At 51.4% G+C, this 27,752-nt stretch overlaps 2 protein-coding genes and 1 non-coding gene across 4 annotated transcripts in view; all 3 read left to right on the plus strand.

Annotated features, from left to right (window-relative positions):
- The window catches only part of LOC127036604 (zinc finger protein 560-like), a 984,895-nt gene that overhangs the window by 82,336 nt on the left and 874,807 nt on the right, over positions 1-27,752 (plus strand). The gene's annotated exons all lie outside the window — the stretch shown is intronic.
- Positions 1-27,752, plus strand: part of LOC127036603 (zinc finger protein 560-like) — a 514,767-nt gene that overhangs the window by 20,757 nt on the left and 466,258 nt on the right. The window lies entirely within an intron of this gene.
- On the plus strand, positions 13,429-13,502 carry TRNAK-CUU (transfer RNA lysine (anticodon CUU)). The gene has a single exon. It is a non-coding gene; the product is annotated as a tRNA-Lys (tRNA).

Below are 27,752 nucleotides of genomic sequence, written 5' to 3' on the forward strand. Positions count from 1 at the left end.
CAGAGGTGATTAGAGGTTTTGTGAGGGGCACAGATATCTACATCCAGATTGTAGATGTCTCGGCGGGGGGATAGGGGGGTTGTGGGGGTACAAATACCTACATCCAGGCTGTAGGGTTTCCTGGGCGGTTAGGGGGTTTCTGAGGGGCACATATACCTACGTGCACACTGGAGTGTCCTGGGGGGCTTATGGAGTCTATATGGGGCACAGATAACAATGTTCTGGCTGTATAGGTCCCTAGGGGGCTTAGGGGGCTTGTGAGGGGGCACAGATACCTAAGCTCAGGATGGAGGGGTCTACAGGGGTCTTAGCTGTTTGTTGGGGGGGCACAGATACCTACGTCCAGGCTACAGGGGTCCCGGAAGGGCTGAGGGTCTGTCACGGAGTGTGGGGGAGTCTGGTCCTGCACCTCTCTTCCTGGGACACAAGGTGACTCTCAGCCAGCCAGTAAAACAGAAGGTTTATTGGACAGCAGGAGTGAAGGATACAGCAGACTTTGGAGGCAGAAGCAGGATCCCTCAATCGAGTCCTTCTGGAGGTTCAGGAAACTTAACTCCCAGTTTCGGATTCCCTGAATTTCAACCACCTAGACCAAAACCGAAACTGAACTAACTCCCTCCAGCCGGCTCCTTCCTGTGTCCAGCTTCCCTGGCAAAGGTGCTGACCCCCTCTCCCCTGCCTAGCTCACGTTACAGGCTGAGCACGTGTCCGGTCCTAAAGTCACCCCCTGCTCTCCCATCCCCCACACAGAGAGTCCCTACTCCATCACAGTAATGCCCAGAGCATTTCCCTCATGGAGCAACAGTGACACCGTGTGGTCATGCAGGTTAATGCCCAGAACATTTCCCACATGGAGCAACAGTGACACTATGTGGCCACGCAGGGTACTGCACAGAGCATTTCCCGCATGGAGCAACAGTGACACCCTGTGGCCACGCAGGGTAATGCACAGAGCATCACACCTACGTAGAGGCTGTAGAGATCCCTGCTGGGGCTTAGGGGTAGTGAGGAGCACAGATAGCTACGTCTAGGCCGGAGGGATTCCGGTGGGGATTAGGGATTTCATAGGGGACACAAATATCTACATCCGGGCTGGAGAGGTCCCTGGATGGCTTAGTGGGTTGTGGTGAGCGCAGACACATACGTCCAAGCTGTAGTGGTCCCTGGGGTTTTAGGGAGTTGGTGAGGGGCACAGAAACCTATGCATGGTCTGGAGGGATCCCTGGGGGACTTAAAGAGTTGTGGTTGTGCAGATACCTATGTCCTGGTTGGAGGGGGCCCTGGGGAGCTTAGGGGTTTGTGTGGCATACACATAGCTACAACCAGGCTGGTGGGGGACCTATGCGTCTTAGGGGGCTTGTGGGAGGCAGAGATACCTATGTCCAGGCTAGAGAATCCCTGGTGAGGGCTTAGTTTGTTCCTGGAGGTCACAAATATCTACTTCCAGGCTGGAGGGGTTGTGGGGGTATTTGAGAGTTTTGGGGGGACACAGATACCTATTTCGAGGCTGTAGGGGTTCCAGGGTTGCTTTGGGGCATTTTGGGGTACCGATACCTATGTCCATGCTTTAGGGTCGCTGGGAGGATCAGTGGGTTTGTGAGGGTGCACAGATACCTACTTCCAGGCTATAGGGATGTTGGTGGGGCTTAGGGGTTTGTGGGGGGCACAGATACCTTCATCCAGGCAAGAGGGGTCCTGGGGGCCTTAGGGGGGCTGGGAGGAGCTCAGATAACTATGTCGAGGCTGGAGGGGTCCCATCGTGACCTAGGGGGTTTGTGAGGGGCACAGATACCTGCGTCTAGGCTGGAGGGGTTTTGGAGGTCTTAGGAGGGTTGTGCAGTCTGAGATACCTGTGTCTAGGCTGGAGGGGTCTCGGGGAGGATTAGGTGCTTTGGGGGGGAACAGATACCTACATCCCGATTGTAGAGGTCACTGGGTAGCTTAGGCGCTTTGTGGGGGTCACAGATACAAACATCCATGCTGTAGGGGTCCTGAGGGTCTTTGTGTGGCTCTGGGGGTCACAGATACCTACCTACAGGCTGGAGGGGTCCTGTGGGTATTAGGGGGTTTGTGGGGCGTACAGATGCCTACATCTGGGCTTGCGGGTTCCCTGGGGGGCTTAGAGGTTTGTGGGGAGCACAGATACCTTTATCCAGGCTAGATGGGTCCCGGTGGGATTAGGGGTTTGTGGGGAGCACGGATACCTATGTAAGCAGAAGCAGGATGAACTCTACCTTGACATCTGGTGGTGAATTATGGAGAGTGTAGAAAAGAATTTCAGGGGCTGATCGTGTTTGCATAGGCACACCCACCCCTCCTGACACGGCAACGACAGCCTGGGATGGCTGCTTTGGCAGCTGTGGTATCCCCGGTTTATTTGTTGTTGGGGCATGAGATGTGGAGTGTTGTCACCCTGATTCTGTGGATGAGGAACTGTGAAACTGGTTTGAGATAGGGATTCTCACCATCACTTCAGTGGCACTCGCTAGACAAGGGAGTGAGCTCCTTGGGTGAACCAAAAACATGAATTGCCCTTTCTTCTCTTTTAGCAGTTGAAGATTAAAGCTCAAATTTGATTCTTTTAACAATTGAAGTTTTAGGTTCCTGAACTGAAATCACTAAAGAGCTTTGTTAGCTAATAAGGGAGTCTGAAGTTATATTGTGGAGCAGAACAGCTGACAGAGAAAAGCAGTTTGTGGGATGGTTAGAATAGCCCACGCAGCGAGGTGAGCTGAGTTGTTTTTTAGGACAGCTGGAGCAGATCACCGGTCGGCTGGCAGAACAGAGTAGCTGGTGGACCGAGCTGAGCAGTTCATGGGGAAGGTGGAAGCAGAATCCCACAGAGAGGCAGGGCAGTCAGCGGTGGACCACGTAAAGTGCTCCTTTCTATCCAGGCTGGCAGGGGGAAAAACCCTGCAGATAGACTCTTGAACTCTGGGGCTGCGCAACTGTGGGTGATTTTGGGGTTGCTGGACTCTTGAAACATGTGAGGTATTGGACGTTGGAGTCTTGGGGTGATTTGGGGATTGCTAGACTCAAGAGCCCAGGGAAAAGGACACGGCCTAATTGAGGTGTTTTCCCAATTTAATCCTATGTTGTTTATCTCACGTTATTAAACATTTTCTGCTACACCCAGACTCTGTGCTTACGAGAGGGGAAGTATCGCCTCTTTGAGGCACCTAGGGGTGCATATGTAAAATTTTCCCATGTCACTGGGTGGGGGCTCGAGCTGGTTTGCATTACGTAGTAGGGAAGGGACCCCTATGTATTGAACCCAGTCCTTGCTGCTATCAGTTCAGCCTGGCAGAAGGGTTCCAACTACATGCAGGCTGAAGGGGTCCCTCGGAGGCTTAGGGGGTTCGTGGGGGGCACAGATACCTACGTCCAGGCTGCAGGGGTCCCAGAGTGGCTTAGGGGGTTAGTGGGGGGCACAGATATTTATGTCACGGAGTGTGGGGGAATCTGGTCCTGCGCCCCTCTTCCTGGGACACACAGTGACTCAGCCAGCCAGTAAAACAAAAGGTTTTTTTGACCAACAGGAACGAAGGATACAGCAGAGCTTTTGGGCACAACCAGGACCTCTCGATCGAGTCCTTCTGGGGGTTCAGAAAGCTTAGTTCCCAGTTTGGGAATCCCTGAATTCCAACAACCCAGCTCCAAACCAAAACTGAACTAACTCCCTCAAGCCGGCCCCTTCCTGTGTCCAGATTCCCAGGCAAAGGTGCTGACCCCTACCCGCTGCCTAGCTCGAGTTACAGGCTTAAGTCCTGTCCCTCACCTTACGTCACCCCCTGCTCTCCCATCTCCCACACAGATAGTCCCTACTCCACTAGAGTCCCTACCCGTGGGGCCCCTAACCCTGGCTCCTGGGGCCCTACCCCTGGGCCCCTTACTCTAGCTCCAGTTGCCATACCCATGGGCCCCTAACCCGAGCTCCAGAGGCTCCATCCCTGGGGCCCCGAACATTAGCTCCAGGTGCCCAACCCGTGGGGCCCATAGCCCTTCTTTCAGGGGCCCTACGAGTGGGCCCCTAACCCTAGCTCCAGGGGCCCTAACAGTAAGGTCTCTAACACTTGCTCCCGGGGCCCTACCACTGGGGCCCCTAACCCTAGCTCCAGGGACTCCTTCCCTGGGGCCCCTAACTCTAGCTCCAGGGGCCAAACCAGTGGGGCCCCTAACCCTAACTTCAGGGCCCCTACCTGTGGGCTTGTAACCCTAGTTCCAGAGGCCTTACCTGTGAGACCCCTAACCCTAGCTCCAGGGACCCTACCACTGAGGCTCATATCCCCAGCTCCAGAGGATCTACTCCTAGGACTCCTAACCCTAGCTCCAAGGGCTCTACCCGTGGGACCTTACCCTAGCTCCAGGGGCCCTACATGTGGGAATCATAATCCTAGCTCCAATGGCCCTACCTATGGGACCCTAACCTTAGCTTCCGGGGCCCTACCCCTTGGGTCCGTTACCAAAGATCCAGGGGCCCTACCCCTTGCGCCACTAACCCTATCTCCAGGGGCCATCTCCGTGGGGGCCCTAACCCTAGCTCCAGGGACCTGACCCCTGCATCCACTAACCTTAGCTCCAGGGGCCCCATACCTGGGGCTCCTAACCCTAGTTCCAAGGGCCCTAACCATGGGGTCCCTAACACTTGCTCCAGGAACCCTGCCCGTAGGGCCCTTACCTTAGCTAAAGAGTTCCTACCCGTGGGGTCCTTAGCCCTAGCTCCAGAGACCCCACCCCCTGGAAACCCAAACACTAGCTCCAGGGACCCCACCCACGTGAACACTATTCCTAGCTCAAGGGCCAAGTCCCTGGAGCCCCAAATCCAATCTCCAAGGGCCTTAGCCATGCGCCCGCTAACACTAGCTACAGGGGCTCTACGCGTGGAACCACTAACCCAATTTCCAGGGGCCCTACCAATGGGGCCATTGTCCCTAGCTCCAGTGTCCCAACCCATGGGACCCCTAACCCTAGGTCCATGGGCTCTACCCCTGGGGCCCCTAACCGTAGCTCCAGGCACCCCACCACTAGGACCCCTATCCCTAGGTCCAGGACCCAGCCCTAGGACCCCTAACCCTAGCACCATGAGCCCCAGCCCTGGGGCCCCTAACCCAAACTCTAGGGTCCCTTCCTGTGGGGCCCCTAACCCTAGCTCCAGAGGCCCTACCCATGCGACCACTAACCCTAGCAATAGGGGCCTTACCCCTGTGTCCCCTAACCCTAGCTCCAGATGCCATATGCGTGGGCCCCTAACCCTAGCTCCAGGGGCCTTACCCCCAGTACCCCTAACCCTAGCTCCAAGGGCTCCATCCCTATGGCTTCTAACCCTAGCTCCAGGGGCCCAACCCATGGGGATCTAACCCTAGCTACAGAGTCCTTACCTGTGGGACCTCCAAACCTAGCTCCAGGGGCCCTACCCATGGGGCCCATAACCCTAGCTGCAGGTGCGCTACCCATGGGGCCCCTAACCCTAGATCCAGAGGCACTACCCATGGGACCCCTAAACTTAGATCCAGGTGACCTAACCGTAGGGCGCCTCACCCTAGCTCCAGGCTCCCCACCAATAAGATCGCTAACCCTAGCTCCAGGGGCCCAACCCTAGGACCCCTAACCCTAGCACCATGAGCCCCACCCCTGGGGCCCCTCACCCAGAGTCCAGGGTCCCTACCTGTGGGGCCCCTAACCCTAGCTCCAGATGCCATACGCGTGGGCCCCTAACCCTAGCTCCAGGGACCCGACCCCTGGTACCCCTAACCCTAACTCCACGGGCCCCATCCCTGCAGCCTCTAACCGTAGCTTCATGGGCCCAGGCCATGGGACCCCTAACCCTAGCTACAGAGTCCTTACCCGTGGGACCCAGAAACCTAGTTCCATGGGCCCTACCATTGGGTCCCTAACCCTAGCTCCAGGGACTATACCCGTGGGGCCCCTAAACCTAGCTCCAGGGGCCCTACCCGTGGGGTCCCTAACCCTAGCTCAAGGGACTCTACCCATGGGGCCCCTATCTCTAACTCCAGGGGCCTTACCCTTGGGAAACCTCACCCTAGCTCCAGGGGCCCTACTCCTGGAGCCCATAACCCTAGCTTCAGGGGCCATACCCATGGGGCCCCTAAACCTAGCTCCAGGTGCCCCATCCCTGGGGCCCCTAACCCTAGCTTTAGGGACCCTGCTCGTAGGGCCTCAAACTATAGCTCCAGGGGACCTACCCATTGGATCCTAACCCTAACTCCTAAGACCCTACCCGTGAGGCCCCTAACCCTAGCTCCAGGGGCCCTAACCGTAAGGTCTCTAACACTTGCTCCGGGGGCCCTACCACTGAGGCCCCTAACTCTAGCTCCAGGGGCCCAACCCGTGGGGCCCCTAACCCTCGCTCCAGGGGCCCTACCAGTGGGACCCCTAACCCTAACTGCAGGGCTCCTACCTGTGAGCCCCTATCCCTAGTTCCAGAGGCCTTACCCGTGAGACCCCTAACCCTAGCTCCAGGGGACCTACCACTGAGGCTCATATCCCCAGCTCCAAAGAATCTACTCCTAGGGCTCCTAACCCTAGCTCCAGGGATCCTACCCATGGGACCCCTAATGGAAACTCCAGGGGCTCTAACCCTTGGAGCCCTAACCCTACCTCTAGGGGCCCCATCCCTGGTTTCCCTAACCCAGCTCTAGGGGCCCTACTCGTGGGGCTTCTTCCCCTAGCTCCAGGGGCCCTACCCGTGGTTTTCCTAACCCTAGCTCCAAGGGCTCTACCCGTGGGACCTTACCCTAGCTCCCGGGGCCGTCCTCGTGGTGCCCCTAACACTAGGTCCAGAGGCCCCACCCCGGGAACCCTAACCCTAGCTCCAGGGGCCCTACATGTGGGAATCATAATTCTAGTTCCAATGGCCCTACCTATGGGACCCCTAACCTTAGCTTCCGGGGCCCTACCCCTTGGGTCCATTACCAAAGATCCAGGGGCCCTACCCCTTGCGCCACTACCCCTATCTACAGGGGCCCTCTCCGTGGGGCCCCTAACCCAAGCTCCAGGGACCCCACCCTTGCAACCCCTAACCCTAGCTCCAGGGGCCCCATACCTGGGGCTCCTAACCCTAATTCCAAGGGCCCTACCCGTGGGCCCCCTAACGCTTGCTCCAGGCACTCGGCCCGTAGGGCCCTTACCTTAGTTAAAGAGGCCCTACCCATGGGGTCCTTAGGCCTAGCTCCATAGACCCCACCCCCTGGAAACCCAAACACTAGCTCCAGGGGCCCCACCCACGCGAACACTAACCCTAGCTCAATGGCCAAGTCCCTGGGGCCCCAAATCCATTCTCCAAGGGCCTTAGCCATGCGCCCGCTAACGCTAGCTACAGGGGCTCTACGCATGAAACCACTAACCCAATTTCCAGGGGCCCTACCAATGGGGCCCCTGTCCCTAGCTCCAGTGTCCCAGCCCGTGGGACCCCTAACCCTAGGTCCATGGGCTCTACCCCTGGGGCCCCTAACCGTAGCTCCAGGCACCCCACCACTAGGAACCCTATCCCTAGATCCAGGGCCCACCCCTAGGACCCCTAACCCTAGCACCATGAGCCCCAGCCCTGGGGCCCCTAACCCAAACACTAGGGTCCCTTCCTGTGGGGCCCCTAACCCTAGCTCCAGAGGCCCTACCCATGCGACCACTAACCCTAGCAATAGGGGCCTTACCCCTGTGTCCCCTAACCCTAGCTCCAGATGCCATATGCGTGGGCCCCTAACCCTAGCTCCAGGGGCCTGACCCCCAGTACCCCTAACCCTAGCTGCAAGGGCCCCATCCCTATGGCTTCTAACCCTAGCTCCAGGGGCCCAACCCATGGGGATTTAACCCTAGCTACAGAGTCCTTACCCGTGGGACCCCCAAACGTAGCTCCAGGGGCCCTACCATTGGGGCCCCTAACCCTAGCTGCAGGGGCCATACCCGTTGGGCCCCTAAACCTATCTCCAGGCGCCCCACCCCTGGGACCCTTTACCCTAGCTTCAGGGGCCCCATCCCTGGGGCCCTTAACCCTAATTCCAGGGGCCCTACCCATGGGACTCCTATCCCTAGCTTCAGGGACCCCACCCGTTGGGCCCCTAACCCTAACTCCAAAGGCCCTACTTTTGTGACCCCTATCCCTAGCTCCAGGGGGCATACCCCTTGGGCCCCGAGTCCTAGCTCCAGGAACCGTACTCGTGGGGCCCCTATCCCTAGTGTTAGGCCTGAATAAAGATATTGCAGACAAAACCAGGTATGCCAACCTGACCAAAATCAGGCTAACAGAGGTTTTTGGGTAATTCCTGAGTGCAAAACACTGAGAAGCAGCAGCATGTCTCACAAGCGCTGGGAAAAAGTGAGATAAGCGAGAAGCTGCATTCCTGGCATAGTACCAGATGTGCTGTGTTAGGGCAGCTCCTTCGAAGAACTGATAAGAGCCCTAGTTTCCCAGCCTCCTTGTTTTCACTCCCTGGTTTTGTTCGTTGATTGTTTTTAACTCCCCTACATTTCTAACTTTAGCTATGTATGTATACTAAAGGTGTCTAGTTTCTAGTTGTTAAAAGAAGGGAGTGGGTTGCTCCAGTGAATAATTTATGACGTGACAGAACTGTCTATATAGGCTTATACTAAGATTTAAAGAGCGGGCTGGTTCTCTCGGGAGAGGAGCTGCTCTGTATTGATGCGTGCACTTGTCAATAAAGAGCTTTAGATCGGACCTTGCTGGTGTTGCCTGTCTCTCTCGTGGTCAGACAACTAACTTTGCCATCTAGGGGTTAGAGTCCCTGACACTAGCTCCAAGGGCTCTATCCCTGGGGCCCCTGACCCTATCTCCAGGGGCTCTACCCGTGGGGACCCTAACCCTAGCTCTATGGGACCTCCCCATGGGGCCCCTAGCTTTAGCTCCATGGGCCCTACCCGTGGGGACCTTAACCCTAGCTCCAGGAGCCCCATCCTTGGGGCCCCTAAATCTAGCTCCTGGGCTCCTGCCCGTGGGGCACCTAACCCTAGCTCCAGAGGCCCTTCCCTTAGGATCCCTAACCCAAGCTCCAGGGGCCCTATCCGTGGGGCCCCTAACCCTAGCTCCTGAGGTCCTACCTGCGGGAGCTCTAACCTTAGCTCCTGGCTTCGTGCCCATTTGACCCATAATCCTAGTTCCAGGAGACCTACCCGTGGGACCCCTAATCTTAGCTCCAGGGGCCTTACCCCAGGGGTGCCTAACCCTACCTTCAGGGGCCCTACCCGTGGGGCCTCTAACCCTAGTTCTAGGGGCCCCACTCTTGGAACCCCTATCCCTAGCTCCATGGGCCCCATCTCTGGGGCTCCAAACCCTAGCTGCATGGGCCCTACCCCTGGGTCCCCTAACTCTAGCTTCAGGGGCCCTACCAGTGGGACCCCTAACCCTAGTTCCATGGGTCCCACCCCTTGGACCCCTAACCCTTGCTCCAGAGGCCCCATTGCTGGGGATCCAAACCCCTGCTCAAGGTGCCCTGCCCATGGGGCCGCTAACCCTAGCTCCAGGGGCCCCACCCCTAGACACCCGAACACTAGCTCCAGGCACCCCACCCCTGGGACCCCCAACCCTTGCTCCTGTGGCCCCGTCCCTGGGGCTCCTAGCCCTAGCTCCAGGGTCCCTACATGTGGGAACCCTAACCCTAGCTCCAACGGCCCTTCCCGTGGGGCCCCTAACCCTAGCTCCCAGGTCCCTTCTCATGGGACCCTTAACCCTATCTGCAGGCCCTGTACCCCTGGGTCCCCTAACCCTAGCTTCAGAGGCCCTACCCATGGGGCCCTTTACCCTAGGTCAAGGGGCCCTATGCATGGGTACCCCAACCCTAGCTCAAGGGGCCCTATCTCTGGGGCCCCTAAACCTAGCTCCAGGGGCCCTCCCCGTTGGACCCCTTAGCCTAGCTCCAGGGTCCCTTGAAACACTTGGGAAAACGTGTTTGATTGTTCAGGCATTGGGAGCTCAGCTAAGAATGCAAATGCTTTTCAAAGACTGCGGGGACTGTGGGATCGCTGGAGTCCTCAGTCTCCCCTCCCTCCCTCCATGAACGTCCATTTGATTCTTTGGCTTTTCATTACGCTTGTCACGCAGCACTGTGCTGAGTCCAAGCTGTGGACTCTGTCTATCATAGCCTGGAGATTTTTCAAATGCTTTGTCATTTCGTCTTCTGTAACGGAGCTCTGATAGAACAGATTTGTCTCTCCATACAGCGATCAGATCCAGTACCTCCCAGACGGTCCACGCTGGAGCTCGTTTTGGGTTTGGGACTGCATCGCCACCTGTGCTGATCAGAGCTCCATGCTGGGCAAACAGGAAATGAAATTCAAAATTCGCAGGGCTTTTCCTGTTTACCTGGCCAGTGCATCCGAGTTCAGATTGCTTTCCAGAGCGGTCACAAGGATGCACTGTGGGATACCGCCCAGAGGCCAATACTATTGAATTGCGGCCACACTAACCCTAATCCAACATGGCAATACCGATTTCCGCGCTACTCTCCTCGTCGGGGAGCAGTACAGATATCGGTATTAAGAACCCTTTATATCGATATAAAGGGCTTCATTGTGTGGACGGGTGCAGGGTTAATTCGTTTTAATGCTGCTAAATTCGGTTTAAATGCGTAGTGTAGACGAGGCCTAAGAAAGCGGCTGTTTGACCTACAAACAACGACAAAGTAAAACCTGCAAGAGCAGCCTTTCAGTTCAGAGGCCTGATAATAAGATGTTACTAATAACTGATGAAAGAGTTACAAACGACTCAAAACCATACTCAGAACAAACCAAATGGGAACACAGACAACACCATTTTTCTTCGCTGCTCTTCAACCACGATATTCTCCCCATAGGGAGGTCCACCGCTCCTGGGGGTTCAGTGCCACAGTAACAGGGTGATGTGTGCAAGGGATGGAGGAAGCTGCTATTCCATCTCCCTAGTCCAAAAATCAGTTTAATAGCTAGTCCTGAGATAGAGGAAGTATCAGTTATTAAAGTCATAAGAACTAATTTAACATTGTGATTCCAGCCAATGTTAAAATGATCTAACATTCAGGTTAATAGAAACATTTCTAGTCCTCTGCATAGAATGCTCAAATGATGCAAAAATAGCAAGTTTGCTTTAAAAAGTCATAAAAGGGGTGTCATCCAGAATCTGACACTTGGTGAAACGTAAGTCTAGAACACACAACCAGTTTGGGGATTGTGCTCTGCTTCTTAACAATCTTCCCTGAGGTTGCCACTCACAGTCACAAGCTACTCCAGATGGCTGGGGCCCTCTCATGCATCAGTAACTGGTTAGCAGCTTGGAAAGAAAGAGTAGGACTAAATAGTCATTTTTGCAGTGGAAAGGGGTAAATAAAAGGCTTCCAAAATATGAGACGAGGCTACAGACATTAGGGCTAGTCAGTTTAGACAAAATCGTAGAGCACCAGTTCTCAACCAGGTGTCTGCCAAAAGAAACCAGGCTTGACCCACATCCCCAAGCCACCAAGCCTACCTGCCTGCATTGAAGGGGGAGAGAAAAGGCACAACAAAAAATTGCAGCATCAGTGCAGAAGAGAGAACTCTTCCCCTGCCATTATCAGTAAGGGTTGCCTCACAGCCACTGATTCCCTGAACAGAAATAGCAAAAGTCCAACCACAATTCTACTTCCTTTCCACTACAAGAGATAATGGGTGGGAGCTGCTCTCTTGAGACTGTCCTGCTGCTGCCCAGGCACATGGCAGACAGAGCTGGGCCCGCAAGCCGAGGGTTTTGATCGCTTGAAGGCCCAGAGGGAAAAGAGACAAGTGCTCGTGTATCAGAGAATGGCTTTGATCCATTGACCTCTGCGTTATGGGCCCAGCACGTGTCCGCTGCACCACTCTGCTGGCTCTTTACTCCCCCTGCCACCCAGCCACCTCTATCTGGATTAGTGCCTTACGAGCTCTCACGCTGGCAGGCATATGCGCCGGCTGCTAGGCAGCTGCCCTGGTCACAGGCTTTTACAGCTTCTACAGGGTAAAAAGGATCTATTTGGGGTTTGGACCCCATTTGGAGATGGGTAGCTGAGTGCCTGAGACGGGAGTACTGCTTAAACTGTTTTCAATTAAGCCTTCAGCTCGTGGGGGATGAGGTTCAGCCTTTGATCCGTGTCTGCAGCAGGCAAGCGCCTCTGGCTCAATCGGCCCCCACCCTGCCGCCGCTGTATTAGCAGACTAAAACCTGGAGCAAAGGCACACGCCTTGCAAGGGAACAGGAGCCGGGATCTCGAACAAATGTCAACATTTTAGTAAGATGACGTTCAAAGAAGAAAAAGGTGTACGGTACAGCATTTAGGTGTAGAAGTTTCTGGTGATCAGGGAACAATGTACAGATTACCCAGGGGGTGCGAAGTTCAGTTTAAGATCGAGTGGCGTAAGGAATACAGAATCTGCAATAGCCCTGACTGGGGGTAAAAGGTTAACGTACAGACACTGAGTTAGGAGGGTATGTTGTCCATGTGAGGGCTACGTTCAGGTGTGGAGTTTAAGAAGCGGGTACGACAATGAGAATGGATTTACCCGCATTTGGTGAGTTATAACATTCAGTGTTTTTTAATCTTTGCCACAATCTAGTTTAAGCAGGGTCGGTATGAACTCTACCCTGCCATCTGTTGGTGATCTGTTGTAAAGGCCTTTTGGGGCTGATGTCATTTGCATGGTTACACCCACCCCAGATTGCATGAGGGGAGTGCTTGTCCAAATGGTCATTTCAGCTGCTGTGGGATCCCCCATCTCTTTGTTATTGGGGCAGGAGTAATCAAGTGTATTTTCCTGTTTAGTTTGGATCAAGGAGAGAGTAACTGTACCTGGCATTTGAGGCCTGAGAGCTTGCCCCTCGCCTGGAAAGGACTCATCATTAAGGGGTATGGGTTCCAAACCCCTCCCCCCCCGTGTGGGAAGTAGGAATAGATGTTTGTTCTTGCTCTGATTGATTTTGTGTCTGGTGTTTGAAGACAGATATTTTTGAATATTTTTAGAGTTGTTGTTAGTACTGAAGTTTCTCATCTTAAAGTTATGCTATTAGATTTCTTCTACAGTATATTTTGGTGCTGAAAGGTAAAAGGTTGCTCTGTGTGTGCTGTTATGGAGTGAAGTAACGAAGGTTGGTTGTAGAGAGGGTGCATGTGCCACAAAAGTTGTGCCTGTCCCACCCCAGCTGTGGTCCCAGAGTCCAGAATTTGCATAAACTCACCCCCTTACCTGTGACTAACAAGCTTGCCCTGCTAACTCTTCCAGCAAAACAGGCCAAAGAAAGTGTATGCAAGCCCTGTACTGCAGCCCCAGTACTATTTTCGGTTCCTTCCCACAGATCTTTCACTCCGCACCAGTCCAGTGCCTTGCTGTTGCTTGTCCAACCACTGCATGCATGTGCTAGACCGGACCCTGAGCTGATTCCTGACTGTTGTGCTCCATACAGCCTGGCCTGTCTGTGTCTCTGTGGTGCAATGGGTCAGCACGTTTGGCTCTTAACTGAAAGGACGGTGGTTCAAGCCCACCCAGGGACAGTGATAAGCCTGTGCTACGTCCTTGCTTTCCTGCGGGCAGGGCCGGCTTTAGGCCAATTCAACCAATTCCCCTGAATCGGGCCCCGCACCCAAGCCCTGCTGGTGCACTGTACTAGGGTGGCCCAGCTTCCCCAGGGGGCAATTTAAAAGGCCTGGGGTTCCCAGCAGGGACTGGAGCCTCAGGCTGTTTAAATTGCCACCAGAGCCCCACTGCTGGAGACTTGGGGGCTATTTAAAAAGTCTGGGGCTCCCCTTGCTTCTACCGCCCCGGCCCTTTAAACAGCCCCCGAGCCCTGGGCTGCTGCTGCTACCTTGGTGGAGGAGGGGGCACTTACCGTACAGGGTAGGCTGTACCCCCTGTACCCGCACCCCTGCCCACAGCCAGCCCCTGCTGCACCCCCTGCCCTGCGTGCACCAGCCGAGCACCCCGTTCCCTGTCTCCAGTCAACCCTTGTCGCACTCCCCTGCCTTAAGCCAGCCAGTCCCACATTCCTCTGTCTCCAGGCCTGCCAACCCCTGTGCACTCCCCTGAGGCCCTGCCTGAAGCCAACCAGCCCACTCCACCCCACATCCCCCTGCCTGCTGCCAGCCCCTGTCAGCAGCCAGTCCCACACACCCTGCCCTGCCTGCAGCCAGCCCATTTGCAGCCAGTCCTGCACCCCCTGTCCTGTCTGCAGCCAGCCCCGCACGCCTTGCCCTGCTTGCAGCCAGACACTACCTCCAGTCAGCCCCTGCCCTGCCTCCAGCCAGCCCCATGTCCACTGGTGCCCTGCAGTTCCCAGGGCAGTAACCCTGCACACACGCTGCAATGACAGGGGCAGTGAACAGCTGTGACCCACATATGTGCACACCTTAGGGTGACCAGACAGCAAGTGTGAAAAATTGGAACAGGGTGGGGGGTAATAGGATTCTATATAAGCAAAAGACCCCCCAAATCGGGACTGTCTCTATAAAATCGGGACATCTGGTCACCCTAGCACACCCCCAGGGAGTGGCGGGGACCCACACATGTGAAACGGAGCTCATTTCTAGTTCAGGCCCATCTTTTTAAAAAAGAATTTTAGGTAGGGTTAACATACATTCGTATTTTCCTGGACATGTCCAGCTTTTTGGTTCTTAAATAGACCATCTGGGAGAAATTTTTAAAAATATGGATGTATGGTAACCCTATTGGTACAAAAAATATATACTGTGGCACATCCCTTAAATCAGAACTTTTTACAGGGAACCGGCTGCTAAGAAATGAAAGGCTTTTATTTACATGGTTTTTTTTTTAGTCATCCCTGCCGGGGCCCCGCCGAATATGTTCGAATTGGGCCCCGCACTTCCTAAAGCTGGCCCTGCCTGCGGGGAGCCTCAAAGGTCCCATTTTGCTGCCTCTTGGCCTCAGTGCGTTCAGCTAGTGGCCCGAAGACCGGGCTGGATGTCATTCAGAAACCCATCTCCCAGCAGCTGTTCCAGAGGCTCAGGTTTAATCCTCAAGGCCGAGCACAAAAACTTTCAGCCAGGAACATTTCGCTCTCTCCCCGCCTCCGCCCAAGTGGCAAAGGAGAAGCAGACGAGACACGCTGGCTCAAAGACGTCTCCCTCCCACTTCGCAGTAGGCTGTGCAAAGCTCTTGGCCTGCCTCATGCCTTGTCAGGAAAGCGCGGCCATGCTACTCATGCCTGAGTCACGTCCGCAGCCTGGCCTGCCCTGGCTGACGGTGTGCAGAGCCACGCCAGTCAATGGCAGTTTGAGTCAGGAGCCTAGGCTCTTTCCCCTGACAGCCACACAGACAGCACTGCCTGGTATCCCAAGAGCCTCCTTCCTGTTCTCCCACAGCACATGCTGCCTGCCAGTGTGGGTGGGAAAAGGGGACCAGGAAGTACTGCAGTCTCATTACAGGACAGGAAGCCCTCGCCATACCCAGGCCTGCCTCTTGCCTTCAGTCCAGGTAGCCTCATGGCCTAGGCTCTTGGTGCTCTGCTGGTCACTGCCTTGCTGGAAGGCCCTGAGGGAAAAGAAGCAAGCACACATGTAGCAGAGGATGGCTTTGATCCATTAATCTCTGGGTTATGGGCCCAGCACACTTTTGCTGCACCAATCTGCTGGTTTTTCATGACCGCTGCCACTCAGCCACCACTATCTGGATTAGCACCTTATGCGCTCTCACGCTGGCAGGCAGATGCGCAGTCTGCTAGGCAGCTGTCCTGGTCACAAGATATTACAGCTTCTACAGGGTAAAAGGGATCTATTTGGGGTTTGAACCCCATTGGGAGCTGGATAGCTGAGTGCCAGAGACTGGAGCACTTCTTAAACTGTTTTCAGTTAAGCTTTCAGCTTCACCCTCACCTGAAAAGTACTCACCATTAAGGGGTATGGGTTCCAAATGCCAAAAGCATGTGGGAGGTAAGAATGGGTGTTTAGCTGTCTGTGGCTGTTTTAGTTGATTTCCTTTTTGCTGTTCCTGGTGTGTAAAGACAGAGACATTTTTGAATCTTTTAAAATTGCTGTTAGTGCTCCAGTCACTCATCTTAAGCTTATGCTATTAGATCTCTTCTGTGATATATTCTGATTCTAAAAGGTAAAAGGTCGCTCTGTGTGTGGCATTATGGAGTGAGGTAGCAAATGTTGGTTGCAGAAATGGGCATGTGCCACAACAGTCCTTCTCCCCAGCTGCATTCCCTAAGTCCAACCTGCAAAATTTCCATGCAGTCAGAGTGGAAAAGATCATTTTACCTAACTGTGAAGTTGCTTACAACTTTCAGTGTGTAAGTGAGATCAGAACCCCCCACTCTAAATACATCTAAAACTTATACTTAACTATTAGTGATCTTAGGTCTGTAGCATAGAACTGAATTTGTACTACAATTACAAAGAACTTCATTTTTAAACTAGAAAAGAAAAAAAGCCATAAAATCTGCAGTTAAAAACTTCAGAAAAGACCCATAGTACTAAATTTAAATACTCATTTTCAACTTTTTTTATTTCACTATGCTTTGGAACCCATGTCCGTTGCCTAATGAGATATATGTAGGTTCGGATGACTCCCAAAAGCATGAACTGCTAAGGACCGTTCTACTGTCCTTGATTCATATCACCAGGATAACTACACTTTATTACTCCTGCCCTAATAAGAAAGAGATTGGGGATCTCACAGCAGCCTAAATGATCATTTGGACAAGCACCCCCTATCATAACCTTAGTCCCAGATTTGGACCTTAGCGTCCAAAATATGGGGGTTAGCATGAAAACCTCCAAGCTTAGTTACCAGCTTGGACCTGGTACCTGCTGCCACCACCCAAAAAATTAGAGTGTTTTGGGGCACTCTGGTCCCCCTGAAAAACCTTCCCTGGGGACCCCAAGACCCAAATCCCTTGAGTCTCACAACAAAGGGAAATAATCCTTTTTCCCTTCCCCCCTCTCTGTTCCCAGTCCTGGAAACAAAAGTACTTTCCTATTCCCCCAGAGGGAATGCAAAATCAGGCTAGCAATCCAACACACAGATCTCCCCTTGATTTCTTCCTCCCACCACTTCCCTGGTGAGTACAGACTCAATTTCCCTGAAGTAAAGAAAAACTCCAACAGGTCTTAAAAGAAAGCTTTATATAAAAAGAAAGAAAAATACATACAAAATGGTCTCTCTGTATTAAGATGATACAATACAGGGTCGATTGCTTAAAAGAATATTGAATAAACAGCCTTATTCAAAAAGAATACAAATCAAAGCACTCCAGCACTTATATTCATGCAAATACCAAAGAAAAGAAACCATATAACTTACTATCTGATCTCTTTGTCCTTACACTTAGAAACAGAAGACTAGAAAGTAGAAACTGCTTCTCCAAAGCTCAGAGAAAAGCAGGCAGACAGACAAAAGACTCAGACACAAACTTCCCTCCACCCAGAGTTGAAAAAATCCGGTTTCCTGATTGGTCCTCTGGTCAGGTGCTTCAGGTGAAAGAGACATTAACCCTTAGCTATCTGTTTATGACATGCCCCCCAAATTGCAGACAGTGGGGAAGCTCACTGGCGGCGATTTCCTTCTAGAACTTTAAAATAAACAGATTACTACAACACATGCACCTTTACATATACTACTAAGTATATAACTAACAGACTTTTACATTTTAAGAACACTTTTTAACTACTGGATTCTGGGAAACTCTCACGGGAGAGTGCATCATCAACTTTGTTAGAAGCTCCTGTGATGTGTTGAATTTCAAAATCAAAATCTTGGAGAGCTAAACTCCAACGAAGAAGTTTCTTGTTGTTCCCCTTGGCAGTATGAAGCCACTTTAGTGCAGCATGGTCAGTTTGTAGTTGGAACCGCCGTCCCCAAACATATGGGCGTAGCTTTTCCAGGGCGTACACAATGGCATAGCATTCCTTTTCACTGACTGACCAGTGACTTTCCCTCTCAGACAGTTTATTACTGAGAAACACGACAGGATGGAAGTTGTGATCTGTTGCTTCCTGCATGAGCACTGCTCCTATACCACGCTCAGATGCATCTGTGGTTACTAGGAATGGCTTGTCAAAGTCCGGGGCCCTGAGCACAGGGTCAGACATGAGCGTTGCCTTAAGTTGGGTAAAGGCCTTTTGACACTCATCAGTCCACTTAACGGCATTTGGCTGGGTCTTTTTGGTCAGGTCAGTGAATGGGGCAGCGATTTGGCTGTAGTGTGGTACAAATCGCCTGTAGTATCCGGCCAAGCCTAAGAAGGATTGGACCTGCTTCTTGGACCGTGGGACAGGCCACTTTTGGATAGCATCCACCTTGGCCTGTAGGGGGTTTATGGTTCCTCGACCCACCTGGTGCCCCAGGTAAGTCACTCTGTTTTGGCCTATTTGACACTTTTTGGCCTTAACAGTTAGTCCGGCCTGCCTGATGCGCTCAAAGACCTTTTCCAGGTGTAGTAGGTGTTCGGGCCAGGAGTCTGAAAAAATGGCCACATCATCGAGGTAGGCAACTGCAAATTCTCCCAGTCCAGCTAGTAGACCATCTACCAGCCTCTGGAAGGTGGCGGGTGCATTTCGAAGGCCGAAAGGAAGGACATTGAATTCATACACCCCCGCATGGGTGACGAATGCTGACCTCTCCTTGGCAGGTTCATCTAGCGGTACTTGCCAGTACCCCTTGGTTAAGTCTATTGTAGAGATGAACTGGGCACGTCCCAACTTCTCCAATAGCTCATCGGTACGTGGCATTGGATAGTTGTCCGGACGAGTTACAGCATTTAGCTTACGGTAGTCCACGCAAAAGCGTATTTCCCCATCTGGTTTGGGTACCAGAACCACTGGAGATGCCCATGCACTGGTAGATGAGCGGATTATACCCATCTGTAGCATGTTCTGGATCTCCCGTTCTATAGCAGCTTGGGCATGAGGAGACACCCGGTAGGGTGGGGTTCTGATTGGGTGAGCATTACCTGTGTCAATGGAGTGGTATGCCCGTTCAGTCCGTCCTGGGGTGGCTGAGAACAATGGGGCGAAGCTAGTGCACAGCTCCTTGATTTGTTGCCGCTGCAGACGTTCCAGGGTGGTTGAGAGGTTCACCTCTTCCACGCCACCGTCTTTTTTCCCGTCGTAGTAGACACCGTCAGGCCACTCAGCATCATCTCCCTGGACTGTAAACTGACAAACCTGTAAGTCTCTGGAGTAGAAAGGCTTGAGAGAATTAACATGGTACACTTTAGGCTTTAGTGAGGAATTGGGAAATGCTATGAGGTAGTTTACAGCTCCCAGGGGCTCTTGGACCATGAATGGCCCTTCCCATGATGCTTCCATCTTATGGGCCTGTTGCGCCTTCAAGACCATAACCTGGTCTCCTACCTTGAAGGAACGTTCTCTGGCATGTCTGTCATACCAGGCCTTTTGCTCTTCCTGAGCATTCTTTAGGTTCTTTTTAGCAAGGGCTAAAAAGTGTCGGAGGGTGCTTTGTAGGTTGCTTACAAAGTCCAGAATGTTAGTTCCTGGAGAAGGCGTAAACCCCTCCCATTGCTGCTTCACCAACTGTAATGGCCCCTTAACCTCGTGACCATACACAAGTTCAAATGGTGAAAACCCTAAACTGGGATGTGGTACAGCCCTGTAGGCAAACAGCAACTGCTGCAACACTAGGTCCCAATTATTGGAGAATTCGTTGATGAATTTTTGTATCATGGCCCCCAAAGTTCCATTGAACCTTTCCACCAGGCCATTGGTTTGATGGTGGTATGGGGTGGCAACCAAGTGATTCACCCCATGAGTTTCCCACAGTTTTTCCATGGTCCCTGCCAGGAAATTAGACCCTGAATCTGTAAGGATGTCAGAGGGCCAACCTACCCTGGCAAAGATGTCTGTTAAGGCCAGGCACACAGTGTTAGCCCTGGTGTTGCCTAGAGCGACTGCTTCTGGCCATCGGGTAGCAAAGTCCACTAAAGTCAGTACGTACTGCTTTCCTCTGGGTGGTCTTTTTTGGGAAAGGACCCAGAATATCCACAGCTACTTGCTGAAATGGGACCTCAATTATGGGGAGTGGCTGGAGAGGGGCCTTGACCTGGTCTTGAGGCTTTCCCACTCTTTGGCATACCTCACAAGACCGGACATACTTGGCAACATCCTTGCCCATCCCCTCCCAGTGGAAGGACTTCCCCAACCGGTCCTTGGTTCTGTTCACCCCAGCATGGCCACTGGGATGATCATGGGCTAAGCTTAAGAGCTTCCCCCGGTACTTAGTTGGAACCACCAACTGTTTTTGCGGCTGCCATTCTTCCCGGTGTCCACCAGAAAGAATTTCCTTGTATAAAAGTCCTTGGTCTATAACAAACCGGGATCGATTAGAAGAGCTGAGAGGCGGGGGGGGGTGCTCCGTGCCGCCGCCCAAGCTTTCTGAAGGCTGTCATCCGCTTCCTGCTCAGCCTGGAACTGTTCCCTTGAGGCTGGGGTCACCAGTTCTTCCTCAGACTGTGGACTTGGGCTTGGTCCCTCTGGAAGCGATGTAGGTGATGGGGTTGTTTCCGTTGCTGGTGTACCGCTCTCCGCTGGTGCACCTGAGGGTATTTTAGGCTCTGGCTGAGCCTTTTGGGTATGGCTGTCTTTTGCTTCTGCCAGTTCTGGCTCGCTGGCGCCCTCTGGCGTTGAGTTTGAAGATGTGGTTGCACTTGCTGGTGCTGGTTGCTGTTCCAGTTCCGGGCCTGGGACTGGAGGTGTTGTGGCTGTTTCAGTGGTTGGCATGGAATCCGGGTCCACTACCTCTGTCTGGGTCTCTGGTAACACAGACGGGGCCTCTGTGGACGGTTCAGGAACAGGAATGGGTCTGGAAGCTTGCCTGGTTTGGCTACGTGTAACCATTCCCACTCTCTTGGCCCGCCTCACCTGGTTGGCCAAGTCTTCCCCCAGTAGCATGGGGATAGGATAATTGTCATAGACTGCAAAAGTCCACATTCCTGACCAGCCTTTGTACTGGACAGGCAGTTGAGCTGTAGGCAAGTCTACAGCTTGTGACATGAAGGGGTAAATTGTAACTTTGGCCTTTGGGTTGATGAATTTGGGGTCAACGAAGGATTGGTGGATAGCTGACACTTGTGCCCCCGTGTCTCTCCACGCAGTAACCTTCTTTCCGCCCACTCTCAAATTTTCCCTTCGCTCCAAGGGTATTTGAGAGGCATCCGGGCCTGGGGATCTTTGGTGTGATGGTGGTGTAATGAATTGCACTCACATGGTGTTCTTGGGACAGTTGGCCTTGATATGTCCCAGTTCATTACACTTAAAGCATCTTCCATCTGATGGGTCACTGGGCCGAGGTGAGTTACTGGAGACTGGTGAGGTTGAAGGGTAGGGTATCTGTGGCTTTACTTGGGTGGTATGTGGGGTCTTTGGCTGTCCTCGGTTGTAGGGTTTATGGTCTGTGTGCCCCCTGGGGTAATCGGTCCCCTTGACAGTAGCTTTCTTGCTTTCTGCCAGTTCCATCCATTTGGCTCCAATCTCCCCCGCCTCAGCGATATCTTTGGGATTTCCATCTTGTATGTACCGTGTGATGTCTTTAGGAACACCATCCAAGAACTGCTCCATTTGTATGAGGAGGTGCAGTTCTTCCAAGGTTTGAATGTTGTTTCCTGTTATCCAGGCCTCATAGTTTTTTGCAATGTAGTAGGCGTGTTTGGGAAATGACACCTCGGGTTTCCACTTTTGGGTTCTGAAGTGCCGACGGGCATGATCTGGGGTTATCCCCATTCTGTATCTGGCCTTGGTTTGAAAAAGTTTATAGTCATTCATTTGCTGCTTAGGCATTTCAGCTGCCACCTCTGCTAAAGGTCCACTGAGCTGTGACCTTAATTCTACCATGTACTGGTCTTCGGGGATGTTGTACCCAAGACAGGCTCTTTCAAAATTTTCCAAGAAGGCCTCGGTGTCATCACCTGCCTTGTAGGTGGGAAATTTCCTGTGCTGTGGAGCAATAATTGGCGCCGGGTTGTTAGGGTTGGCTGGCACATGCAGCCCAGCTTTTGCCAACTCCAGTTCATGTTTTCTCTGTTTTTCCTTCTCTTTATTCTCTTTTTGTTGTTTTTCCATTTCTCGGTGGTGGGCCGCCTCTTCTTCTTCTTGCTTCCTTCTGTGGGCCAACTCTTCTTCTGCTTGTTTCCTTCGGTAGGCCACCTCTTCTTCTTCTAGTTTTCTTTTGTGTGCTGCCTCTTGGGCTGCCTGTTCTCTTTGGAAGGCTGCCAGTTTGATGCTTTCTTCCTTTTCTTTCATCTCCATCTCTTTTTGTTTTATTTCCAGTTCCTGTTTGTATTTTTCCATCTCTCGCCTGTGTTCAGCTTCTTTGATTGGTTCTTCGGCCTCGATTTTTGCCTTAGAAGTCATGGTTCCTGTTTTCTTGTGTTGGGGTGCCCTCCGGTGTTTATCTTCTGAACTGCAGGTTCTCTGTTGCCTCCTGAAGTCTGCCTAGCAACAGTGCCTTTAGCTAATTTTCAATGTTAAGTAAACCTGAAAAACCACTTTATTTGCATTCATATAGTGCTGGTAATGACTCTCAATGGGAGTGCTATTGTGTGACAAAAGACCCTCAACCGTCTCTTAATGGCTTCTCGCTTAACATGCAAGCCACAAACTGCCAGAGAGAGCAGAAAAAAAAATTCTCTCTGGTTCCCTTTTAAAACCAAACTGTTTCTCTCTGCTAAAAAGCCCTTAGCAGAGAAGAGAAAAATATAATATTCCTACTGGCTTCTGGATTCTGTCTATATCCCACCGCTGCCACCATATCATAACCTTAGTCCCAGATTTGGACCTTAGCGTCCAAAATATGGGGGTTAGCATGAAAACCTCCAAGCTTAGTTACCAGCTTGGACCTGGTACCTGCTGCCACCACCCAAAAAATTAGAGTGTTTTGGGGCACTCTGGTCCCCCTGAAAAACCTTCCCTGGGGACCCCAAGACCCAAATCCCTTGAGTCTCACAACAAAGGGAAATAATCCTTTTTCCCTTCCCCCCTCTCTGTTCCCAGTCCTGGAAACAAAAGTACTTTCCTATTCCCCCAGAGGGAATGCAAAATCAGGCTAGCAATCCAACACACAGATCTCCCCTTGATTTCTTCCTCCCACCACTTCCCTGGTGAGTACAGACTCAATTTCCCTGAAGTAAAGAAAAACTCCAACAGGTCTTAAAAGAAAGCTTTATATAAAAAGAAAGAAAAATACATACAAAATGGTCTCTCTGTATTAAGATGATACAATACAGGGTCGATTGCTTAAAAGAATATTGAATAAACAGCCTTATTCAAAAAGAATACAAATCAAAGCACTCCAGCACTTATATTCATGCAAATACCAAAGAAAAGGAACCATATAACTTACTATCTGATCTCTTTGTCCTTACACTTAGAAACAGAAGACTAGAAAGTAGAAACTGCTTCTCCAAAGCTCAGAGAAAAGCAGGCAGACAAACAAAAGACTCAGACACAAACTTCCCTCCACCCAGAGTTAAAAAAATCCGGTTTCCTGATTGGTCCTCTGGTCAGGTGCTTCAGGTGAAAGAGACATTAACCCTTAGCTATCTGTTTATGACACCCCCATCATGCAATGCGGGATGGGTGTGACCATGCACATCAGCAACAAAAGACTTTTACAACACATCATCAACAGATGTGAGGGTAGAGTTCATTCTGACCCTGCTTACATCCTCCCCACAACCAAGAATTGGTGCTCCTGGTAAATCACACTCCCTATTATACCAAATCATTGGTATTGAATGCTGAAGTCACAGCTAGCAAAAGTAGCCACCCATCTCTGCCCTGCAGCATCCAGCTTAGCCCTTGTTAACACATAAGTCAGTGGATTGTTCTCTGTCCATACCTGAAACTGAGCACCACACAAGTAGTCTCCAAAGTTCTCAGTGATGGCCCATTTCAAGCCCAAGAACTGCAGCTGGTGGATGGGATAGCAAGTTTCGCTATCAGACAGTCCTCAGCTGGCAAAGGCTACAGATTTACATTTGCCTTCCACTTCCTGGTACGAGACTGCTCCCAAACCCTCCAAACTGGCATCAGCATGCAGGATAAATGGCTTGTTTGGGTCAGCAGAGACTAGGACTGGCACATGAATCAGGCAAATAATGATTTCCCGTAAAGCTCTGTCACATCTCTCATCCCGCCATGTCCCAAATGGAGAGGAGAGGAGCCCCTCCCCTGTCCCAGCTCAAGAACACCAGATCTGTGGAGGCAAGATGTCTGTAGCCCAAACCAGCTGGAGCTGCTGGGGAGAGGAGTTCTCCCCTCAGCCCAGGCTCACTGGAGTTGCTATTGCAGTGGGGGAGAGATGTCTTTCATCTAGTTCTTAGATGCCCTGATAAGAGGGGGGTTGAGTTTTTTCTTCCCACCTACAGCTCAAACTTCTTTTTCCCCCACCACTTTCTGCTCTAGCCTGATCTCCCTCTTTCACCTCAATTCTCTTTTTCCTGGTCTTGTTCCAGAGCCCTGACAGCCCAATTCTCTGCCCTAACCCAGTGCCCTCTACTGCACCCTGAACCTCTCATTCTAACCCCACCCTAGAGCCTGCACTCCCAGGGCCAGTGCCCTCATCCACCTGCACTCCAACTCTCTGTCCCATGTACCCTGATTTAGGGTGTACTAATAATATTAATTTGGATAATATGATGAAAATTTAATTTATTAGCTTACATTTTATTTAATTTAATTGAGTTACAAAGTTACAGTTGCTTTCCTGCTATTCAATAGATACATAGGGCATTATATGCAACAAAGTTTTGGTTAATGTCTCTTACCACAATTCTTTGATAACCTGGTGGTAAGAGACACAGAACCAGCCTTGCAGTTCAGGTTTCTCAATTCTTGAGTGAAAGATGCAGCGCTTAGAAAAAGCTACTGTTACTTAGGGTTTACTTGACTAAGTTAAACTTAAAATCAAAACCTAATAAACAAAGAATAAAAACTTACGGAAATGGAGCTTAGCCTAGTTCCCTTGAAACTTAAAGTTTAAGAACAAGTACAGCCTACTGCTAGTACATAGAGAGAGAGTGGAGGAAGTAAGTTAGAATGATAGAGTGAAGTGCTCTAGTGAGGTGGGTTACCTCTTTTATAGGGCACAAGTACCGGAAATCCTTCCTCCTATGCCCAAATTTCATTCCTCACCCACAAAACGTTAGGGTACGCTTACTTCACAGGCTAGTATGTTTGTGCATGTTGATGACATGTACATATGCACATAAGGTCCCTTGTGTTGTACCTGTTAAGTCTGTGGGTAGAATACTGAAAAAAAAAAAAACCCTATGCCATTCTCCATTGTCGATTGGTCTAAGTAAAGGTCTTAGACAGGCGTGAGTACTTATCTATTTAAGTAACAAGATACAGGTCAACTTTGCTTTCTTAGTAAAAGGTCACAATATAGATATGCTAACCTTGCCTTAGCTTAACATACAGGATATGGCCTGTAGGGTCTCGTAAGTCATGTGCCCCCAGCCTCCTAATCATTTCTATTGCCCGCCGCTGGACCCTCTCCAAATTGTCCACATCCCTTCGCATGTGGGACCCAACCCCAAAAGTACCCACATTTCACCCCAATGGCCCCCAAATGCCAGATTTTAATATGTACATAGGGTGCTCCCATGGTCATGTCACTCCCGAGCTCTCCAGTGGAGCCTGCTGGTGGAGAACAAGGTCAAAATCAGCCAGGACGTCGCTCAGTCAATTCCCTGTGCTCCCAGCAGGTGGTATCGGAAAGCTCCAAGATGGCTCACTTCCCTTTCTCTCATCAGCTTCAGGCCCCAGGGTACAAATGCCCAAACTAGTTGGGATTCTCCCCTGGGCTCAGGGTGTGGGGCTGCTCTGAGGGGATGGACTTGCACACTTGGGATATTAGTGCAAAGATACAATTTCAATTTCTCTTAGAGAAATTTGAGGGCAATTTATATTTGGTAAAAATCTTATTTCGTGAAAGGAAAACTGCAGTGATAGCCTGGTTACTGGGATGCAAAACACTTTCCTCCTGCAAGAAACAAGAAGTTAGAATTAGACATTTACATCATTTGTTCCAATGTTGGCACCGGTTACTTTTGCTTCTGTGCAGGTTTTTTTCAGGCTGTGACTGTTTTGGTTTATTGGGTTGTTTTGGTTTTTTAAGTTGGAATGGAGATTTTAATTGACATTTGCTGGATTCGAATGGCTGACCTGCAACACCAGTTTTGACATACTTCTGCATATTTTATACAGATTTGGCCAGTATTCAAGGATTCGATTCCTTTATAGGAGGTTTTAGAGTTCAGGCTTATTTATTTGATGTTATTTTATCATCCTGCTGTAGCACACCTTTTTGATAAAACCTTGAAATTATTAATTTATGGCATTTGTTAGTTTTTATTTTTAAAAACAAAGTTTTTCTTAATGTTTGGGTTTTAAATTAAGCATTGTTTTTGGTTTCAAATTTTCATTTAGGTTTTGGTTGTTGATGGGATCTTTAAGAACTTTGGATTTAATACTAAAATTTGGACAGATTTAGCTTATTGAAAGTAAACTGTTCACTATTTTATTTTAATAAAGGTTGTATTGCTGTAAACCCTGGCCAGTGGGAGAGGAGATGAGCCTGGCCTTTAACTGAGAAGGAGCAGAGGCATGGGAGAGGCCAGGTGATGGGGGGGCACAGCCCCCCAATTTTTTTTGTCTACCCACCTCAGTCTCCCACCAAACGAGAAGAGTCTGATGCCACTCCTGCTGGTCACTGGGTGTCACTGCTGCTCCATGGGAAACATACTCTGTGCATTACTCTGACTGCCCACTGGGTGTCACTGCTGCGCCAAGGGAGACATAAGAGCGGCCAGACTGGTTCAGACGCAAAGTCCATCTAGCCCAGTATCCTCCTGTCTTCTGAGAGTGGCCAGTGCCAGGTTCCCCAGAGGGAATGAACAGAGCAGGGAATCATCAAGCGATCCATCCCCTGTTGCCCATTCCCAGCTTCTGGCAAACAGAGGCTACAGGCACCATCCCTGCCCACCCTGGCTAATAGCCCTTGATGGATCTATCCACCATAAACTTATCTAGTTCTTTTTTGAACCCTGTTATAGTCTTGCCCTTCACAACATCCTCTGGCAAGGAGTTCCACAGGTTAACTATGCAACTGCCTTGAGTTTACCCCCCTTCCCCTGGCCACGTTGTATATGGAAAAGAGGATGAGGATGAGGAGAGCCATGATGTGTCTGTCAGTGGCTGGTGCCTCAGTTTCCTCTAGGCAGCAGTGCTGCAGGCTCCTTTGGTCTGTGCCTATGCAACTGTGTCTGGGGAAGGAGGAGTAGAGGCTCATTCTTCCCAGCCCCACGCCCCACCCCCAGCAGCTGGGGAATCCAGGCCAAATTTAATCCTGGTAGCTGGGCTGGGATTAGCCTGGGCTGGGGTAGGGCTGGGGAGGAATTGGGAGGGGGACAGACGCACCTGCTGTGAGGGAAGATCCTCCCATTCCCTGCCAACCCCATTCACTCCTTGCAGCACAGCACCCCCTAGCATTTCTTTCTCTGTCATGGGAGCTGTCTGCTGCTTGCTTCTCCCTTAGCATCATCTCTCCCCATCCTGGAGCACTGGCATTGCCCATCCTGTGCAAACAGGCAGGCCTCAGTGTGCCCCATGGCACTGCTCTGCAATTGTGGAGACAGCTGTTGGATGGAGCCATATCAAAATATGGGGGTGGGCAAGGCTGGGGACCAGGACTCCTGGGTTCTCCCCTCAAATGTGGGAGGGGAGTAGAGATTAGGGGGTAGAGTGGGGGAGGACAGGGCTGGGATCCAG

This window comes from Gopherus flavomarginatus, chromosome 18, assembly GCF_025201925.1.
Source record: "Gopherus flavomarginatus isolate rGopFla2 chromosome 18, rGopFla2.mat.asm, whole genome shotgun sequence".
NCBI classification, from domain to species: Eukaryota; Metazoa; Chordata; order Testudines; family Testudinidae; genus Gopherus; species Gopherus flavomarginatus.